General features: G+C 41.2%; 1 protein-coding gene across 2 annotated transcripts in view; it reads left to right on the forward strand.

The window, feature by feature from the left end:
- Positions 1-12,028, forward strand: part of Npepps (aminopeptidase puromycin sensitive) — an 89,602-nt gene that overhangs the window by 5,859 nt on the left and 71,715 nt on the right. The gene's annotated exons all lie outside the window — the stretch shown is intronic.

The following is a 12,028-nucleotide window of genomic DNA, read 5'->3' on the forward strand; positions in this document are numbered from 1 at the left end:
GAGGACCCCAGCTCCGCGTTTCCTAGCTGCCTGGCTCTCGGGGCCTTTGAAGCCGGTGGATTTACAGCCGCCGCAGCGATGGTTCTTCAGCCGTCCCCTCCTCTGAAAGAAGGCTCTCAGTCTTAGGCTGCCCCTGGTGAAAATATTCCATTACTCTTCTTGGCAGTTTTTGGTGAATCATACTCTCCTCCCTCCTCCCCGAAGCATTATCTGGCAGTATCGTTTGCTTTTGGAGACCATTAGTAGAGATGGCCCATAAAGGTCCCCAACGGACATTGATGATAGAGATACCATGTTGCATGATGTGTTGTATGAAATCGGAGATGAAAATTGCCAACTGTTTAATGGCCTATCTGTGAAAGGAATGGTGGGAAATAGAATTGGTTCCGTTTCTTTTCCTACACCAGCTAGGGGTGGGGAGCAGGAGCGGTGGTGGAGGAAGCTAGGCCAGTAGGCCTCAACCTGAAAGATGAGGGCGTGTATCTGTTGTGATGAAATGAGAGAAACGGAGACTAGTGCTCATGAACTGAAGGCCCAGAAAGGATGATACTCAGTTTGAAAATTGGTGTAAAAGGGCAGAACTTAAAAGTATACTCTTAGGGGCTGGAGAGATGGCTCAGCGGTTACAGCTCTTCCAGAGGACCCGGGTTCAATTCCCAGCACCCACAACTCACAACTTTCTGCTAACTCCAGGAACCAACAGTCTCACACAGACATACATACAGGCAAAACACCAATGCACATAGAATAAAATAAATAAATAATTAATTGTTAAAAAATACATACTGTTAGATTTGGGGCATTGGTTTGAGAGCTTGAAGATTGTAGGTGCTGGCAGCATCAAAAGGCAGGACTTTTGTGAAAGTGAGATGATTTACAATTTTTCTTTAAGAATATGAATCAGGGCCGGGCGGTGGTGGTGCACGCCTTTAATCCCAGCACTCGGGAGGCAGAGCCAGGCGGATCTCTGTGAGTTCGAGGCCAGCCTGGGCTACCAAGTGAGTTCTAGGAAAGGCGCAAAGCTACACAGAGAAACCCTGTCTCGAAAAACCAAAAAAAAAAAAAAAAAAGGAATATAAATCAGTGGTTAGGGATTTTTAGCTCAGGGTTAGGGATTCAGCTCCAGAAAAAAAAAATACACACACACATACACACACATATAAAATCAGGATGTGTGCATGTTGGGTCTAAATTATGATTTGAAAGTGTTATTTAGGAAACTCTGGTTTATGCCAAGTGGCTTCAGTTTGATAGGTATTGGCAGGGGCAGATCGAAGTAGAGTGTCTTGTGGCTTGGCAGACCTTTGGAAAAGGACCTAGCCTTGGATGAGTGCGAACTGTGTGAAAAGACTAACATTGAGAAAGTTGACTGGAGTTTGTAATTCTGGAAGGTGTACATATTGAATTAAGAAACTTGAGGAAAAATAGTACGATTTGTTTACTGGTTATTAAGTGAATTTTACTGGTGTTAGAACAGCCAGCAGCAACATGCTGCTTTTGACCCCCTCCCCTTTAAAACAGCGTGTGTGAGTGGGTGGGCATGAGTGGGTGCTATGGTATGTATGGTCAGAGGACAACACTTGGTGTCTTTGATCATCTCGCCATGGGATCTTGGGTTCTTACTCAGGTTGTTTAGCTCCCAGTCAATTACTTTTACCCAGATGCTACCTCTCTAAAGAGATGAAAATATGTAGAAGATTGGTTCTGTCATTGGGAAGCACAAGGTTAGATGTTCGCCATCATCAGGATTTAGTAACTTTCTTTGAGATGAAGATCTAGTTGCCCAGGCTGGCCTTGAACTCACCATCTCATACCTCAGCGTCCAGAGTAGATTCTAGGCGCACACCATGTTATTTGCCGGGTTGGTGAATTTGCCATGAGGAAATGAGTGGATCTTTTTTTTTTTTTTCTTTTTGGAGGGGGTTTTGAGACAGAGTTTCTCTGTGTAGCTTTGGAGCCTGTCCTGGAACAAACTGTAGACCAGGCTGGCCTTGAACTCACAGAGATCCTCCTGGCTCTGCCTCTCCAGTGCTGGGTTTAAAGACTGTGCACCACCACCGCCTGGCTGGATCTTTTTAATAGAATAGGCTTTACAAAGAATTAACAAAACACTTCCCTCATTTATTTGTTTTGTGTGTTTACCTGTGAGTGCATGTGTCTGTGTGCACACTTGGGTGCCAAGGCATGCCTGTAGAGGTCATTGGGCAACTTGTGGGAGTTAGTTCTGTCTGTTCACTAACTATGTGGGGCTCTGGGATCAAACTCAAGAGTCTTGGCAGCAAATGCAGCTATCCACTGAGCCGTCGTCTTGGCCTTCAAGCCCCCCTGCCCCCAGTTCTTTTCAGGCTAGGTGGCAACACAAAGATGGGGTGCTAGTGAATCTTAACGAGTTGACTAAGGGATGAATGGACTTTTTAGTTGTCCCTTTGGAAGTGTGAGTGACATTAACAGTAGTTAAAGCAACTGGATCCACAAATTGAAGCTATATGTTTAAGTTGTAGCATTAGGTGGTTTCATTGTGGAAATTTAAAATATTCTAAACTTTAAATTGAATAATGACATTAGATTACTTTTTTTTTTTTTTTTGAGACAGGGTTTCTCTGTGTAGCTTTGCGCCTTTCCTGGAACTCACTCTGTAGCCCAGACTGGCTTTGAACTCATAGAGATCCGCCTGCTTCTGCCTTCCGAGTGCTGGGATTAAAAGCGTGCGCCACCACCGCCCAGTTAGGTTACTTTCTTAACAGTTGATATATCATATCATAGAATATGGCAAGTTGCTTGGTTGCCTTAGTTGTTTAGAGTTGCAAAATTTTATGGCAGAGTATTGGTACAGGTTACGTATTAGAAACTTGGTGGATTTTTAACCTGGCCTCAGGTATTAGATTACTGTGAAAAGTGGAAAAAATTAGACAATGTGTAATGATGTAAAAATTATCTTTTATAATTTTTGTTTAATCCCAGCACTAGGGAGGAAGAGACAGGCAGATTTCTGTGAGTTCAAAGCCAGCCTGGGCTACAGAACTAATTCCAGGACAGCCAAGGCTACACAGAGAAATCCTTAATTGAAAAACAAAATAATAATAATAACAGTAATAATAAATTATATTTTACATAGATGACTCTTCTTTCTTTCTTTTTTTTTTTTTCCCTAGACAGGGTTTCCCTGTGTAGCCCTGGCTGTCCTGGAACTCTGTGTAGATTAGACTGGCCTAGAACTCAAGACCCACGTGCCTTTGCCTCCCTAGTGCTAGGATTAAAGGTGTGTGCCACCACCTCCTGGCTCTTAGACACCTCTTCTGATTGTCGTGGGGTTTTTTTTGGTTTTGTTTTTTAAGATTTATTTATTTATTCTATACACATGTTCTGTCTGCATGTATGACTGCATGCCAGAAGAGGGCACCAGATCTCATTACAGATGGTTGTGAGCCACCATGTGGTTGCAGAAATTGAACTCAGGACCTCTGGAAGAGCCAGTGCTCCCAACCTCTGAGCCATCTCTCCAGCCCTGATTGTGGTCTTTTTGAAATGAGGTCGGTCTTTGTGGCTCAGCCTGCCTTGGCACTCAATGTGCATTCCTTGCTACCCTCAAAAGCTCATCAGTCCTTCTGCCTAGGGAGCACTAGGATTATAAAAGCACGAGCCACTGCTCAGTTTCAGCAGGCCCTGAAAAATGTCTTATGGGCCTGGAGAGATTTTTAGGCCTATAATTCACTTTTATAGGTAACTTTTTTTCTTTTTTTTAATGTACATTGATGTTTTGCCATGGGTGTCAGGTCCCCTGGAACTGGAGTTACCGACACTTGTGAGCTGCCATGTGGGTGCTGGGAGTTGAATCCAAGTCCTCTGGAAGAGCAGCCAGTGCTCTTAACCATAGAACCATCTCTCCAGCCTTCATTTTCACTTTTATATTGGATGTGTTGAATCAATAGATGTCTGCAAGCCTCAGTGAAACATTTCATTATTAGTATAAGAATGTGTACCGTATCAAGCTGATAATAGAAAAATAAATTAATTAAAAAAATAAATGTCTGCAGAAATTTCAAAATCTAATCTGCCATTATTGATTATTAATTAAATTATATTCTAGGCTTATGTGAGTGTGTGAGTGTGACTGCAGTCCTTGGTTGAGTGGCTGGAATTCTTTTTTTATTTTCCTATTTTAAAAAATTTTTTTATGTATACAGTGTTCTGCCTGCATGTATGTCTGCAAGCCAGAAGAGGGCACCAGATCTCATTATATCATTATAGATGGTTATGAGCCACCATGTGGGTGCTGGAAATTGAACTCAGGACCTCTGGAAGAACAGCCAGTGCTTTTAGCCTCTGAGCTATCTCTCTAGCCCGAGGTTGGAATTCTTAAGAGTTGGACACTCTCAGGCTGGGCAGTGGTGGCACATGCCTTTAATCCCAGCACTTGAGAAGCAGGGGTGTCTCTGTGAGTTCCAGGTCAGCCTGGTCTACAGAGTGAGTTCCAGGACAGCCAAGGCTACACAGAGAAACCCTGTCTCGAAAAAAACGAAAACAGACAAACAAAAAAACCCCAAACAACAACAAAAAAGAGTTGGATGCTCTCTCTGTATCAGCCCAGAAATCAGAATGTACTCTAAAGTCTCTGGGTTCTACCAACAAAATAGCCATGTTGCAGATGACTACATTGGCAGTAAGAGGAGAGTTACAGACACCGGCGTTGGTTTGGCAGGCGAAAAGCTTGCCATCTAAGTAGATGTTATTGTTAACCATGTGTTATGAAAATTTATGCCCAAGTTTTCCTTATTTTTCCATAATCATGGGTGACAGTTTTAGTTACTTTAGAAAATGGGCAAAATTAGTAATATGCTAGCATTATGTTAGCTCATTGATTGGTCTTAAATTTGTGGTGTTAAAGGTGTAGCTTAATGGTAAGAATGCATGCTTCAAGGATTTGTGTTCAATGCCCAGCAAATAAAGTTAATAAGGTGGGTGTCTTAGTTAGGGTTTCTGTTGCTGTGAAGAGACACCATGATTACAGCGACTCTTAGAAAGGAAATCTGTTTGTTTGTTTTGTTTTGTTTTCAAGACAGAATTTCTCTGTGTAGCTCTGGCTGTCTTATAACTAGCTTTGTAGACCAGGCTGGCCTCAAACTCAGAGATGGGCCTCCTGCTACCTCCCAAGTACCTGAATTAAATGTGTTTGCTACCACTGCCGGGCAAAGGAAAACATTTAATTGGGACTGGCTTACAGTTCAGAGGTGTAGTCCATTGATGTCATGGCTGGTGGCATGACATGGTAGCACTCAGGCAGACATGGTACTGGAGAAGGATCTCGTTCCTAAGGCAGCAGGAAGAGAATGCCACACTAGGCCTGGCTTGAGCTTCTGAAACCTCAAAGCCCTCCCCCAGTGACACACCTTCTCCAACAAAGCCACACCCACTTCAACAAGGCCACACCTCCTAATAGTGCCTATTTCCTATGGGCCAAGCATTCAAACACATGAGTCTAGGGGGCCATTCTATTCAAACCCCCACAGTGGGTAATAAGGAATTTGCTCACATTCTATGTTCAGCTTTTAAACAGTGTATCTATAAAATAAGAAATGTAAGGCACTAAACTGGGCCTCGTGGCTCATGCTTGTAATTTTAACCCTTTGGGGGCAGGAGGATCAATTACTACAAGGTCAAGGCCAATTTCAAATCAGCCAGACTGCAAAGTAAGACCCTGTCTAGAAAGACAGAGACAGACACACTGACTGACACACAAAAGAAAAAGATAGATAAAAGGGGTTGGGGATTTAGCTCAGTGGTAGAGCGCTTGGGGTTTGGTCCTCAGCTGGAGGGGGGGGGAAGCAAGCAAACCACACCAGCTTGGTAGTGGAGTCCATGCTTAGGATTTAGGGTGTGCAGGAACTTAATGCATAGAACTTTTATGTAGTGAACTTTTGTCTGAAGTCACCTGGCATTGAATTCTGTAGTGAATTTTCCATATAAATCAAACTTATCTTTGAAATATTTAAACTTTATTCACTGATTTGGATGGAAATGTTTAAGGTTTATAATTGACACTCTAGATTTCTCTTTTCCCTTTTTGAAATAGTGGGTCACTCTGAGCATGTCATTGGTGCTAGAATACTTAGAGCAGTTACCTCAAACTGTGCCCTATATGATTCATGAACTTAGTGCCTGTCCTTTAAACTTGCTTGTGTGTTCCCTGCTCTCGGGCACATTGCTTCTCGCTGTGGACTGTGTCTTGTCACAGAGCCTGGTGTGCACCTTGTCCTCTCTTGTTTCACTGAGCTTGAGCTGGAGAAGTCTGTGGAATGAGTCAGGCAAGCTTGTTTGAGCTTAAAAATGAAGTGAGAGTGATGGATTCTCTTCTAAGTAAATGGTATGAGCTTTAGTGTATGAACTTTGTATTGTCTATTCTGGCATTGTGTACAAGCTTTTTTTTTTTTTTAAAGTTTAACTTTCTGGTTCTAGATTATCAATGTCTAATACAACTTGGATAAATGTGGTCTTAAGTAGCCAGTTATCTGTGAAGCTTCTTTGAACTTTGCTACATAAATGAATCTGTTTTTGTTGTAAAGTAAATCTATTCTAATCTGTATGTGAGTCAGTGGCAAAGAACTGAGCTTTCTGCTAGCTGTTGTGTTAACTGAACTCAGCTCCCCAGATTTTAGAGATTTCGAACCTGTGGTTTTGGTTTTTTTGGTCATTTGTAATCTCTTTGAATTTTTATTTTAGATCAGGAAATGTTTTAGAAATATAGAAAATAACTTACCTAGCTTTACTGTCTGGTCCTATTGCTTCAGACTGTGTATACTGTATTTTGGAAGAGGTCATAGGTAGCACGGGGGTTGCGGCTCAGTAAGTGAGAGTTGCTTTTCCAGCTCACACAGGCTCCCTAGCACCACCAGGTAATCTCCGGGGTTGGAAAGTAAAGGCAGGAGGATCAGAAGTTGTTTTTTTTGTTTTGTTTTGGTTTTTGGTTTTTCGAGACAGGGTTTCTCTGTGTAGCTTTGCGCCTTTCCTGGGACCCACTCTGTAGCCCAGGCTGGCCTCAAATTTACAGAACTCACAGAGATATGCCTGGCTCTGCCTCCCAAGTGCTGGGATTAAAGGCTTGCGCCACCACTGCCCAGCATGGATCAGAAGTTTAAGGTCATCCTTGTCTGCACAGTGAATTCAAGACTAGACTGGGCTACATGAGACTCTGCAACCTGGGCACTCCCACCCAAAAAAAGGCTAGGTATGATGGCACACACCTTTCTTTAATTATGGCATTTGGGAGGCAGAGGCAGGCAGATCTCTGAGCTCCAGACTAACCTGGTCCATATAGAAAGTTCCAGGAGCTAGAGCTTTGTCTCAAAAAGTAGGGGTAGTTATGAATACCACTAAAATTCATTCCCATGTCTTACCGTGCTCAACTGTTGACTACTTAGAGATACATAATATGCCTATATACAGTTTTAACTTTATTGTGTTTATAAGTAGTCACAAACTATAAAGGTCAATATTGTGTGTGTGTGTGTGTGTGTGTGTGTGTGTGTGTGTGTATATGTATGTATGTGTATGTATGATGTTTATTGATGACTGGGAGTGGTGGTAACATGCTTGTAATCCCAACTCTTTGGAGGTAGAGACAGGTGGTTCTCAAATTCCAGCCAGCCTGGATTACCATAGTGAGTTGGAGACCAGCCTAAGCTACAAAACAAACTATCTTAAAAAACAAAACAAAACAGAAAAAGTTCTTAACTTGGTTTCGTTTGACTTGCTCTTTTCAACATCACTTGTAAGAAAACTTGGCTCAATTTGAATTGACTGATAATTTGCTTCTCATTGACTTGAGAAATTATAGTTCTGTTCCACCAAGGCAACAATTACTGCAAAGTTTTAGCAGTGGAATCACTTATTAGGGAAAGTGTTTCAGGCTTCCAAATGATTGTGTTTGTGATTATATCACTGGACATTTTCCTTTATTAATTTATCTGGATTTGGCAGTCAGGAAAAATCTATTGAGTCTTACTATAGTAAATGTAAGATTTATTTACTATTTATCTGATTATAACACAATACAAAGTCATCTTCCCCAAAAGATCAAGGCCCTGATGGATGGAGCATGTTACTTCATTGCAGAGAAAGCTTTCAGGAAAAATTGTGTCTGCTTGCTACCTCTGTAGTGCCTGGGAATCTTCCATTGTACAATTGTTACCAAGGACCACGCTGCTTTAGTACAGCCATTTATATGGTTCATTTGAAGTACAATCTGTATAGAAATCCAAAGATTTAATCCTGGAGCTGAAACAAAGAAGTGGCATTCTACTCTTTTATGGCATTAAATGGAAGAATTGAAAGTTAGTTTATTATCACCACAATTTGTAGGTCAACTTAAACATTTCACTTTTTTGGGGGGGGGCGGGGGTTCCGAGACAGGGTTTCTCTGTGTAGTTTTGGTGCCTGTCCTGAATCTCACTTTGTAGACCAAGCTGGCCTCGAACTCACAGAGATTGGCCTGGCTCTGACTCCTGAGTGCTGGGATTAAATACATGCACCACCATTGCCTGGCTGCATTTTACTTTTTAAAGTTAGAAAGTGGCAGTTTTAGTGCTGAAATTCATTTAAATTAAAACCTATTTCTCTTTTATTTTTATTTTTTATCTGCTTATTTTATGTGTACGAGTGTTTTGCCTGCATGTGTTTGTGTGCACCACATGTGTGCTTAGTGCCCATGGAGGTCAAGAGAGGGCATGAGGTGGGGGTGCAGCTGGAGAGATGGCTCAGTGTCCCAGCAACCACATGGTGGCTCACAACCATCTATAATGAGATCTGGTGTCCTCTTCTGGTGTGCAGGCAGAATACTGTATACATAATTAAATAAATCTTAAATAAATAAATAAATAAATAAATAAATAAATAAATAAATCCTGGGGGGCCGGGGAAGAGGGCATCAGATTCCCTGGAAGAATAATGAATGGTTGTGGGTATTGGGAACAAAACCCGGGTCCTCTGCAAGAGCAATAAATGCTCTTTACTACTAAGTCATCTCTCTGTCCCTCTTGTTTTCCTTGTTTCAGTTTTTGGTCTTTCTTTCTTTTTTCTTTTTTCTTTTTCTTCTCCCCCCCCCCCCCCAGACGGGTTTCTCTGTGTAGCCCTGGCTGTTCAGGAACTCACTCTGTAGACCAGGCTGACCTCGAACTCTTAGAGATCCATCTGCTTCTGCCTCCAGCTGCTGGGAGTAAAGGTGTGCGCCACCATCGCTGGGCAGTGTTTTTGTTTTTAATTGCAGAACTCAGGTAATATTTACTAACATGATGGTATTGCTATATGAGAAGTAACATGCTATATCACCAGGTCCTTGCTGTTTTTGGAAAGATGACTTTAAATTTTTTAAATTTTTATTTCTATTTTATGTACATTGGTATTTTGCCTGCATGTATGTCTGTGTGAGGGTTTCAGGTCCTGGAACTTGAGTTACAGACAGTTGTGAACTGCCATGTCGGTGCTGGGAATTGACCCCGGGTCCTTTGGAAGAAGCAGTCAGTGCTAGTCACCTCTGAGCCATCTCTCCAGCCCCGGAAAGATGACTTTATATAGTCTTGTAATCAGCGTACATGCCTATGTCCACATGCATGTTTTAAATTTTCTTTGTTGGGTAGAACATTTGTGCTGGTACCCCCAAAACTATATGATAGAACACAGTTCTTAAATTTCAAATTTAATTTATTTATTTTTTTAAGATTTATTTATTTATTATGTATACAACATGTATGACTGCAGGCCAGAAGAGGGCACCAGATCTCATTGCAGATGATTGTGAGCCACCATGTGGTTGCTGGGAATTGAACTCAGAACCTCTGGAAGAGCAGTCAGTGCTCTTAACCTCTGAGCCATCTCTCCAGCCCCCTCAAATTTAATTTATAAACTGTTGGGTGAATGCTGCTTTTTAAATTATATGAGAATACAGTTACTTTGGTGTGTGTGTGTGTGTGTGTGTGTGTGTGTGTGTGTGTGTGTGTGTGTGTACACAATACCCTTTTAAGTGGTTACTACTTACCAGGCAGTAAATGCTAACAGTTACTTTGGTGTGTGTGTGTGTGTGTGTGTGTGTGTGTGTGTGTGTGTGTACACAATACCCTTTTAAGTGGTTACTACTTACCAGGCAGTAAATGCTAACTCAATCACTTTCTGTAGATTATCTTGTTTTTGGTTACCTTTTTCTTTTTTTTTTTTTTTTTTTTTGGTTGTTCGAGACAGGGTTTCTCTGTGTAGCTTTCAAGCCTATCCTGGAACTCGCTCTGTAGCCCAGGCTGACCTCAAACTCACAGAGATCTGCCTGCCTCTGCCTCCCGAGTGCTGAGATTAAAGGCGTGCACCACCACCGTCCTGCTTTTGGTTACCTTTTTAAACGCATCTCTAATAAGGGGCAAAAAATACTGACTTTTTTTTCATAATATTTTTATTGGTTATTTGGGAATTTCACATCATAAACCCTGAGCACACTCTCCAGTTCTCCCAGGTCCACTCCCCTCACCCTTATGACACCCCTAACTCCCCTACCCCCCTACCCCCCAACCCCTGCCAAAAAAAAAATCCAATTTGTCTTGCCTATATACTCATTTGGAAATGGTCAAATCTCCCGTGGCTAGTTCCTTAAAGAAAACTGAATCCTTTTCCACCCCTACCCTCACCAGAAACTACCACTTGTGGGGAACTACACCTCAGCATCCTTATCACAGTTTTTATGAGTTCTCTTTGTTGGCTCTCTGTCTAGGGTGTTACTATGTTTTGGGGAGGTGAGGTGATATTGACTGATATTTAAAAGGTTTAATGGAGTTCTCTTTTTAAGGTACATGTTTTTGTTCATCTGGCTTCTTTTACTTTTCTAAAAGTGTCAGTAACCTGAAAAGAAAAAGTAGCTGTTAAGTAAAAAATGGCTTGATTTATTAGTATAAGCAGGTAGATTTCCTTAAACATAGGAGAAATGAGAAAATATTGATAATTTGATGTTGTACACAAAGCTTTCTAAAGTAAATAAACATTTTAAGCCCCTTTAAGGTAGTTATGGTAGTAGTTAGCTAAATGGGATTTGCAAATGTAAAGTAGTAAAGTTATGTTGACTTTGGTAGATCAAATAATTGGCTGCCATGAAAATTTCACTGTATGTGTTGATGGATGACAAAATGGTTACTTAGATAAGGATGAAGACCCCTAACTAAACCAGTTGTTTTGTTGGCGTAAGCTTCAAACTTTGAAAAATATTAATTTAATTTACTCTTTGGAGCAAACTCCAGTTAAGTGCTTCTTTCCCCTAGCATTTCTTTTTCTAAAAAAAATTACATTCTTTGTGTGTGTGTGTGTGTGTGTGTGTGTGTGTGTGTGTGTGTGTGTGTAGGGGATGTCATAGTGTGTATGTAGAGGTCCTGGGGATCAGATTCAGGTTGTCAGGGTTGGCAGCAGAAGTCTTTATGTACTGACCCATCATCAGCCACCTTTTCAGGTTTTGAGACAAGGTCTTGTTATGTGGCCCTGGTTGAGCTTGAACTTGTGGGTTACCGTCCTAGCTCTGCTTTCTGAGTACTGAGATTACAGGAATGCCCCACCATTCATGGCTCCCACTACCCTTCTTAATTCAGTTTATGAATAGGCAGAAGGCTTGTTGTCTATGACCAGTTGGGCATAAAGGTTTTGGTACTGATTGGATATGTTCTGATAAAAAACAATGGGAAGGACTATTGCTACTTTAAACAAAAAATTAAAACTAGGTGACATTATTATTTTGAAACAGGAACTTTTAAAATGTGTGTGTGTGTGTGTGTGTGTGTGTGTGTGTGTGTGTTGGATCTTGAACTAAGGACCTTTTTGTATTCAAGGGATAACAGTTAAACCAGAAATTTCCAGGAGGAGAATGTAAGATGTTCAGTAATCAGAGTTTGTAATTTGGGAGATTGTAATTAAAACCATAGAATGCCATTTAATATTCACCAGGTTATCAGACATTTTTAAGTGATTTAGAAGGTACTGAATTTCTTTATTCTTTGTGCAGTGAAGTGTTAGT

The sequence above is a fragment of the Peromyscus leucopus genome, chromosome 8b (genome assembly GCF_004664715.2).
Source record: "Peromyscus leucopus breed LL Stock chromosome 8b, UCI_PerLeu_2.1, whole genome shotgun sequence".
NCBI lineage: Eukaryota > Metazoa > Chordata > Mammalia > Rodentia > Cricetidae > Peromyscus > Peromyscus leucopus.